Here is a 9013-nt window from a genome sequence, read left to right as displayed (position 1 = left end):
TCTCAAATCCTTCCTTGATCTAACAAGAACAATTGCAAAATGAAAATGGAAGAGTAAATTGCAGAAGAAGAACAAGAGAAGTTGCAGATGGAGAATGAAAATAGAATTCCTTCCAATCTCAATCCAAAATTTCAAAACAGAAAAGAAAACTAAGAGAGAAAGCAAAATGAAAACTAAAGAGTGCACAACTCTGTATTGGAGCTAGCCTCCTTTCTAATCGAGCTCCCCCCTAAAGAAATGAAGCAGATGCCTTTTTATAGGCTTTTCACAAAATAAAAATGAAAATAAAAAATGAAATTCTAAACAAATTACAATTAAAAATAAATTCCTAAGATAACTTGTTCTTGTGCCTTGAAATGATGTCCATGGGCTTTTAAATTTTGGTGCAGGATTGAATTAATTTGATTTTTGGACCATGGGTCACACTCCCAGGGCAAAGCTCTCCCCAAGAGCTTCAAAGCTCTCCGTAAGAGCTCTATTAGAAGCACCCCTTTGTTTTGGAGAGAAACTCCAAGTTCGAACCATGATGGAAGCATTTTGTGAGCCCTTTTTCTTATATTTTCATGAGGAGAGCGCTACTTTCTTGCTTCCCTTGGTCTCCCTCTTCGAATCCTGGTGAAGCCACTTTGATTCATTTTTGCTTATTTTTGGTCCTTAAAGATACCTTTCACTCGTGCCTCAATTTCATGCCAAATATGGATTGCCATACATCGTTGGAAAGCTCTGAATGTCAGCTTTCCAACGCAACTAGAAGCACATCAATCGGACTTCTGTAGCTCAAGTTATGGCCCTTTGAAGGAGGCATGGTCATGCTGTAAGTGCCCAAGTTTAACTTAGCGAAAATTTTTGCCTCCAAGCTCATTTTCCTTGAGGCAAGCCCAAAAAAGCTCTTGGGCAAAGCTCTTGGCAAGAGTTCTGCATGTGAGCTTGCCTTGCTTCCTTCTTCCATGTGCTTTTGATAAAGCTCTTGGCAAGAGCTTTTAAGCTCTTGGCAAGAGCTTTGTGCTCTTGCTCCTTGTTTTGAGCCACGCTTTTCTTCCTTTGGGCCACACTTCTCTTCCTTGATTTGGTCATGGGCCATGCTTTTAAAAGCGTGGCCTAAGTCTCCAAAGTGTGCTCCAACTTCAAAGTGTGCCCAAAATTCCTCTTTTCTTCTTTTTAGCTTATTTTGTGCTCTTTTTGCTTCTTTTTCTTCTTATTTCCTACAAAGTTTATCAAATCAAAAATCAAAGAAATATACCATTTAAGCACCAAAGAATGCAATATTTAAGCACTAATCATAATTTTCTTGTATGAAAAAGCATAAAAAACATGACATGGTGACATGTCATCAATGAGCAAGTAGGGCAAAGGTCATATGACGACTCACAAACTCTACCAATTCAAATGTCAAAATAAAGTTCAAATAGACTTGCAAGAAGAAAGCTCATGAAAGCCGGGAACAAGGAATTGAGCATCGAACCCTCACCGGAAGTGCATGCACTCTAGTCGCTCTAGTGTATAGGGTCGATCCACTCAATTCTCTTCTAATCATGTTTTTCATGATTTGTTTTTTATCTAACAATCAACAATTATTCAATGCATGCATACATTCATCATGAGGACTTGTTCATAGGTTGTAATGGGGCTAGGGTCAAAGGTAGGATGCATATGATCAAGTGAGCTTGAAATTTGAATCTTTGATTAGCCTAAGCTCTCACCTAACACATATAACAACCTATACAATTCTAATACACAACCTAGCTACCCATGATTCCCACTTTTTCACATACTCATGCATTCTTTTTAATTTACATTCCATATGCATTGATTTTTATTGAACTTTACTTTGGGGCATTTTTGCCCCTTTTTTATTTCTTTTTCTCTTTTTTTTTTTCTTTTTTTTCTATATTTTTTTCTTTTATATATATATATATATGTTCTTTTTTTTATCATTTTTTTAAAGTATATACAAATATATCAATGCATATGGTTTTACATATTGATGAGCGGATAATTTATACGCTTTTTGGCATTGTTTTTAGTAGAATTTTGCTACTTTTAGGGATGTTTTCATTAGTTTTTATGTTAAATTCACATTTCTGGACTTTACTATGAGTTTGTGTGTTTTTCTGTGATTTCAGGTATTTTCTGGCTGAAATTGAGGGACTTGAGCAAAAATCAGATTCAGAGGTTGAAGAAGGACTGCTGATGCTATTGGATTCTGACCTCCCTGCACTCAAAATAGATTTTCTGGAGCTACAGAACTCAAAATGGCGCGCTTCCAATTGCGTTGGAAAGTAGACATCCAGGGCTTTCCAGAAATATATAATAGTCCATACTTTGCCCAAGTTTAGATGATGCAAACTGGCGTTCAACGCCAGCTCTCTGCCCAATTCTGGCGTCCAGCGCCAGAAACAAGTTGCAAAGTGGAGTTCAACGCCCAAAATGGCACAAAAGCTGGCGTTCAACTCCAAGAATGACCTCTCCATGTGTAGACTTCAAGCTCAGCCCAAGCACACACCAAGTGGGCCCCGAAAGTGGATTTATGCATCAATTACTTACTTCTGTAAACCCTAGTAGCTAGTTTATTATAAATAGGACTTTTTACTATTGTATTAGACATCTTTGGACGCCTGGTTCTTAGATCAGAGGGGCTGGCCATTTGGCCATGCCTGGACCTTTCACTTATGTATTTTCAAAAGGTAGAGTTTCTATACTCCATAGATTAAGGTGTGGAGCTCTGCTGTTCCTCAAAGATTAATGCAAAGTACTACTGTTTTCTATTCAATTCATCTTATTTCGCTTCTAAGATATTCATTCGCACTTCAACCTGAATGTGATGAATGTGACAATCATCATCATTCCCTATGAACGCGTGCTTGACAACTACTTCCGTTCTACATTAGATTGAATGAGTATCTCTTAGATCTCTTAATCAGAATCTTTGTGGTATAAGCTAGATTGATGGCGGCATTCATGAGAGTCCGGAAAGTCTAAACCTTGTCCGTGGTATTTCGAGTAGGACTCTAGGATTGAATGACTGTGACGAACTTCAAACTCGCAAGTGCTGGGCGTAGTGACAGACGCAAAAGGATAGTAAATTCTATTCCAGTATGATCGATAACCTCAAAGATGATTAGCCATGCAGTGACAGTGCATCGGACCATTTTCACAGAGAGGAATAGGATGCAACCATCGACAAGGGTGATGCCTCCAGACGATTAGCCGTGCTGTGACAGAGCATTTGGACCATTTTCCCGAGAGGATTGAAAGTAGCCATTGGCACCGGTGACATCCTTACAAAAAGCCAGCCATAGAAAGGAGTAAGATTGATTGGATGAAGACAGCAGGAAAGCAGAGGTTCAGAGGAACGAAAGCATCTCTATGCGCTTATCTGAAATTCTCACCAATGATTTACATAAGTATTTCTATCCTCATTATATTATCCTTTTTTGAAAACTCCATAATTATTTTATATCCGCCTGACTGAGATTTACAAGGTGACCATAGCTTGCTTCATACCAACAATCTCCGTGGGATCGACCCTTACTCACGTAAGGTTTATTACTTAGACGATCCAGTGCACTTGCTGGTTAGTTGTATCGAAATTATGACAAATTATGAATTGAGATTAGAGCACCAAGCCTTTGGAGCCATTACCAGAGATCACAATTTCGTGCACCAAGTTTTTGGCGCTGTTGCCGGGGATTGTTTGAGTTTGGACAACTGACGGTTCATCTTGTTGCTCAGATTAGGTAATTTCCTTTTTGTTTTATTTTCAAAAATTTTTCAAAAAAATCTTTCAAAATTTTCTCCTTTGTTTTCGAAAAAATTTTTAAAATAAAAATGTTTTCAAAAATATATTTTTCTTCAAAATTTTTAAGAATGAATTCTAGTGTTTCATGAAGCATGTTGAAGCCTGGCTGGCTGTAAAGCCATGTCTAATTCTTCTGGATAAAGCATGCTAGGCGTGTCATGTCTGAGTTACATACTAAAGCTTGGCTGGCTATTAAGTCATGCCTGACCCTTTGATTGGAGCTTTAGACTAAAGAGCATAAGATTCCTGGAATTCATATTAAAAATTTTGGAATCCTTATTTTTCTTTTTCAAAATGATTTTCGAAAAAAAAAATTAAAAGAAAATACAAAAAAAAATCATAAAATAAAAAAAAAAAATCAAAAATATTTCATGTTTCTTGTTTGAGTCTTGAGTCAATTTTTAAGTTTGGTGTCAATTGCATATTCATCTTGCATTTTTTGAAAAATTCATGCATTCATGGTGTTCTTAATGATCTTCAAGTTGTTCTTGGTAAGTCTTCTTGTTTGATCTTGATGTTTTCTTGTTTTGCATCTTTTCTTGTTTTACATGTGCATTTTTGCATCCATAGAGTCTAAACATGAAAGATTTCTAAGTTTGGTGTCTTGCATGTTTTCCTTGCATTAAAAATTTTTCAAAAATATGTTCTTGGTGTTCATCTTGACATTCAAAGTGTTCTTGGTGTTCATCTTGACATTCATAGCATTCTTGCATGCATTCATTGTTTTGATCTAAAAACTTCATGCATTGCATCATTTTAGTGTTTTTCTCCCTCATCATTAAAAATTCAAAATTCAAAAAAAAATATATATCTTTCCCTTTTTCTCTCTCAAAATTTCGAAATTTAGATTTGACTTTTTCAAAAATTTTTTAAAATTCAATTATTTCTTATGAGTCAGATCAAATTTTCAATTTAAAAATCTTATCTTTTTCAAATTCTTTTCAAAAATCAAATCTTTTTCATTTTTCTTAGTTATTTTCGAAAATTCTAAAAATATTTTTCAAAAATCTTTTTCTTATTTTTATATCAAATTTTCGAAAATAACAATAACAATTAATGTTTTGATTCAAAAATTTCAAGTTTGTTACTTGCTTGTTAAGAAAGATTCAAACTTTGAGTTCTAGAATCATATCTTGTGATTTCTTGTGAATCAAGTCATTAATTGTGATTTTAAAAATAAAATCTTTTTCAAAACTAATTTCAATCATATCTTTTCAAAAATATCTTCTTATCTTATCTTTTTCAAAAAAAAATTGATTTCAAAATATCTTTTCTAACTTCCTAACTTCTTATCTTTTCAAAATTTGTTTCAACTAACTAACTAACTTTTTGTTTGTTTCTTATCTTTTTCAAAACTACCTAACTAACTCTCTCTCTCTAATTTTCGAAAATACCTTCCCTCTTTTTCAAAAATTCTTTTTGATTAACTAATTATTTTAATTTTTTGATTTTAATTTTCAAAAATTACTAACCTTTTTTCAAAAACTATTTTTGAAAATCACTAACTCTTTTTCAAAAATTATTTTCAAAAATTCTCTCCTCCTTTCATCTCCTTCTATTTATTTATTCATCTACTAACACTTCTCTTCATCTCACATCTCTGCTCCTATCATCACCTTTGTGTTTGGATTCTTCATTCTTCTTCACCCCTATTCCTTTTTTTCTTCTACTAACAATAAGGAACCTCTTTACTGTGACATAGAGGATTCCTCTTCTTTTCTTGTTCTCTTCTCTTTCTTATGAGCAGGAACAAAGAAAAAGGCATTCTTGTTGAAGCTGATCCAGAACCTGAAAGGACTCTGAAGAGGAAACTAAGAGAAGCTAAATTACAACAATCCAGAGACAACCTTATTGAAAATTTCGAACAAGTAAAGGAGATGGCAGCCGAACCCAACAACAATAATGCAAGGAGAATGCTTGGTGACTTTACTGCACCTAATTCCAATTTACATGGAAGAAGCATCTCCATCCCTACCATTGGAGCAAACAATTTTGAGCTGAAACCTCAGCTAGTTTCTCTGATGCAGCAGAACTGCAAGTTTCATGGACTTCCATCTGAAGATCCCTTTCAGTTCTTAACTGAATTTTTGCAGATCTGTGATACTGTTAAGACTAATGGAGTAGATCCTGAAGTCTACAGGCTCATGCTTTTCCCTTTTGCTGTAAGAGACAGAGCTAGAATATGGTTGGACTCTCAACCCAAAGACAGCCTGAAATCTTGGGATAAGCTGGTCACGGCTTTCTTAGCCAAGTTCTTTCCTCCTCAAAAGCTGAGCAAGCTTAGAGCGGATGTTCAAACCTTCAGACAGAAAGAAGGTGAATCCCTCTATGAAGCTTGGGAAAGATACAAGCAGCTGACCAAAAAGTGTCCTTCTGACATGCTTTCAGAATGGACCATCCTGGATATATTCTATGATGGTTTATCTGAGCTATCAAAGATGTCATTGGATACTTCTGCAGGTGGATCCATTCACCTAAAGAAAATGCCTGCAGAAGCTCAAGAACTCATTGACATGGTTGCTAATAACCAGTTCATGTACACTTCTGAGAGGAATCCTGTGAGTAATGGGACGCCTATGAAGAAGGGAGTTCTTGAAATTGATACTCTGAATGCCATATTGGCTCAGAACAAAATATTGACTCAGCTAGTCAATATGATTTCTCAGAGTCTGAATGGAATGCAAGCTGCATCCAACAGTACTCAAGAGACACCTTCTGAAGAAGAAGCTTATGATCCTGAAAACCCTGCAATAGCAGAGGTAAATTACTTAGGTGAACCTTATGGAAACACCTATAATCTATCATGGAGAAATCATCCAAATCTCTCATGGAAGGATTAAAAGCCTCAACAAGGCTTTAATAATGGTGGAAGAAACAGGTTCAACAATAATAAACCTTTTCCATCATCCACTCAGCAACAGACAGAGAACTCTGAACAAAATACCTCTAATTTAGAAAACTTAGTCTCTGATCTGTCCAAGACCACTGCAAGTTTCATGAATGAAACAAGGTCTTCCATTAGAAATTTGGAAGCACAAGTGGGCCAGCTGAGTAAAAGGATCACTGAAATCCCTCCTAGTACTCTCCCAAGCAATACAGAAGAAAATCCAAAAGGAGAGTGCAAGGCCATTGAATTAATCACCATGGTCGAACCTGTAAGGGAAGGAGAGGACGTGAATCCCAAGGAGGAAGACCTCCTGGGATGTCCAGTGATCAATAAGGAGCTTCCTTCTGAGGAACCAAAGGACTCTGAGGCTCAATTAGAGACCATAGAGATTCCATTGAACCTCCTTATGCCATTCATGAGCTCTGATGAGTACTCCTCTTCTGAAGAGAATGAGGATGTTACTGAAGAGCAAGCTGCTAAGTTTCTTGGTGCAATCATGAAGCTGAATGCCAAATTATTTGGCATTGAGACTTGGAAAGATGAACCTCCCTTGTTCACCAATGAACTAAGTGATCTGGATCAACTGATATTGCCTCAGAAGAAACAGGATCCTGGAAAGTTCTTAATACCTTGTACCATAGGCACCATGATCTTTAAGGCTCTGTGTGACCTTGGTTCAGGGATAAACTTCATGCCCCTCTCTGTAATAGAGAAACTGGGAATCTTTGGGGTGCAAGCTGCTAAAATCTCATTAGAGATGGCAGACAATTCAAGAAAACAGGCTTATGGACAAGTAGAGGATGTGTTAGTAAAGGTTGAAGGCCTTTACATCCCTACTGATTTCATAGTCCTAGATACTGGGAAGGATAAGGATGAATCCATCATCCTAGGAAGACCTTTCCTAGCCACAGCAAGAGCTGTGATTAATGTGGACAGAGGAGAATTGATCCTTCAAATAAATGAGGACAACCTTGTGTTTACAACTCAAGGATCTCTCTCTGCATCCATGGAGAGGAAGCATAAAAAGCTTCTCTCAAAGCAGAGGCAAATAAAGCCCCCCTCAGTCAAACTCTAAGTTTGGTGTCAAACCCCCATATCCAAACTCTAAGTTTGGTGTTGGGAGGTCTCAACAAAGCTCTGCACATCTGTGAGGCTCCATGAGAGCCCACTGTCAAGCTATTGACATTAAAGAAGCGCTTGTTGGGAGGCAACCCAATGTTTATTTATCTAATTTTCATTGTTTTTCATGTTTTATTAGGTTCATGATCATGTGAAGTCACAAAATAAATACAAAAATTGAAAACGGAATCAAAAACAGCAGAAGAAAAATCACACCCTGGAGGAAGACCTTACTGGCGTTTAAACGCCAGTAAGAAGCATGTTTTGGGCGTTCAACGCCAGAACAGAGCATGGTTCTGGCGCTGAACGCCAGAAATGCACCCTGGAGAAGAGCTGGCGCTGAACGCCCAGAACAAGCATGGTTCTGGCGTTCAACGCAAGAAATGGGCAACAAATGGGCGTTCAACGCCCAGAACAAGCACCAATCTGGCGCTGAACACCTAGAGTTGTGTGCAAGGGCATTTTGCATGCCTAATTTGGTGCAAGGTTGTAAATCCTTGAACACCTCAGGATTTGTGGACCCCACAGGATCCCCACCTACCTCCACTCACTTTTTCTCACCCCTCTTTCACACAATCCCATAAACACTCTTCCCCAAAACCCTTCACCAATCACCTCAATCTCTCTTTCCCATCACCTCTTCACCACTCACATCCATCCACTCTTCCCCATAAACCTACCTCATAAACTCCACCTACCTTCAAAATTCAAATCAATTTCCCACCCAAACCCACCCTAAATGGCCGAACTTACCCCCCACTATATATAGCCCTCCATTCTTTCTCCATTTTCACACAACACAACCCTCTCTTTTCTTCTTGGCCGAAACACAACCCCTTCTCCCTCTCCTCCATTTTCTTCTTCTTCTTCATCTATTCTTTCTTCTCTTGCTCGAGGGTGAGCAAAATTCTAAGTTTGGTGTGGTAAAAGCATAAGCTTTTTGTTTTTCCATTACCATTGATGGCACCTAAGACCAGAGAATCCTCTAGAAAAGGAAAAGGGAAGACAAAAGCTTCCACCTCCGAGTCATGGGAGATGGAAAAATTCATCTCCAAAAGCTCATCAAGACCACTTCTATGATGTTGTGGCCAAGAAGAAGGTGATCCCTGAGGTCCCTTTCAAACTCAAGAGAAATGAGTATCCGGAGATCCGACATGAAATCCAAAGAAGAGGTTGGGAAGTTCTAACAAACCCCATCCAACGCTCCA

General features: G+C 37.6%; 1 non-coding gene across 1 annotated transcript; it reads right to left on the bottom strand.

Moving 5' to 3' along the window:
- Window positions 1–6075: 6075 nt before the first annotated feature.
- LOC148579462 (small nucleolar RNA R71) lies at window positions 6076–6183 on the bottom strand. The gene has a single exon (XR_015899139.1). It is a non-coding gene; the product is annotated as a small nucleolar RNA R71 (small nucleolar RNA).
- Window positions 6184–9013: the final 2830 nt, after the last annotated feature.

The sequence above is a fragment of the Arachis ipaensis genome, chromosome B10, assembly GCF_059453495.1.
Source record: "Arachis ipaensis isolate K30076 ecotype BB chromosome B10, ASM5945349v1, whole genome shotgun sequence".
NCBI lineage: Eukaryota > Viridiplantae > Streptophyta > Magnoliopsida > Fabales > Fabaceae > Arachis > Arachis ipaensis.
The sequence above is the reverse complement of the archived record's forward strand: the minus strand, read 5'-3'. Positions and strand labels throughout refer to the sequence as shown.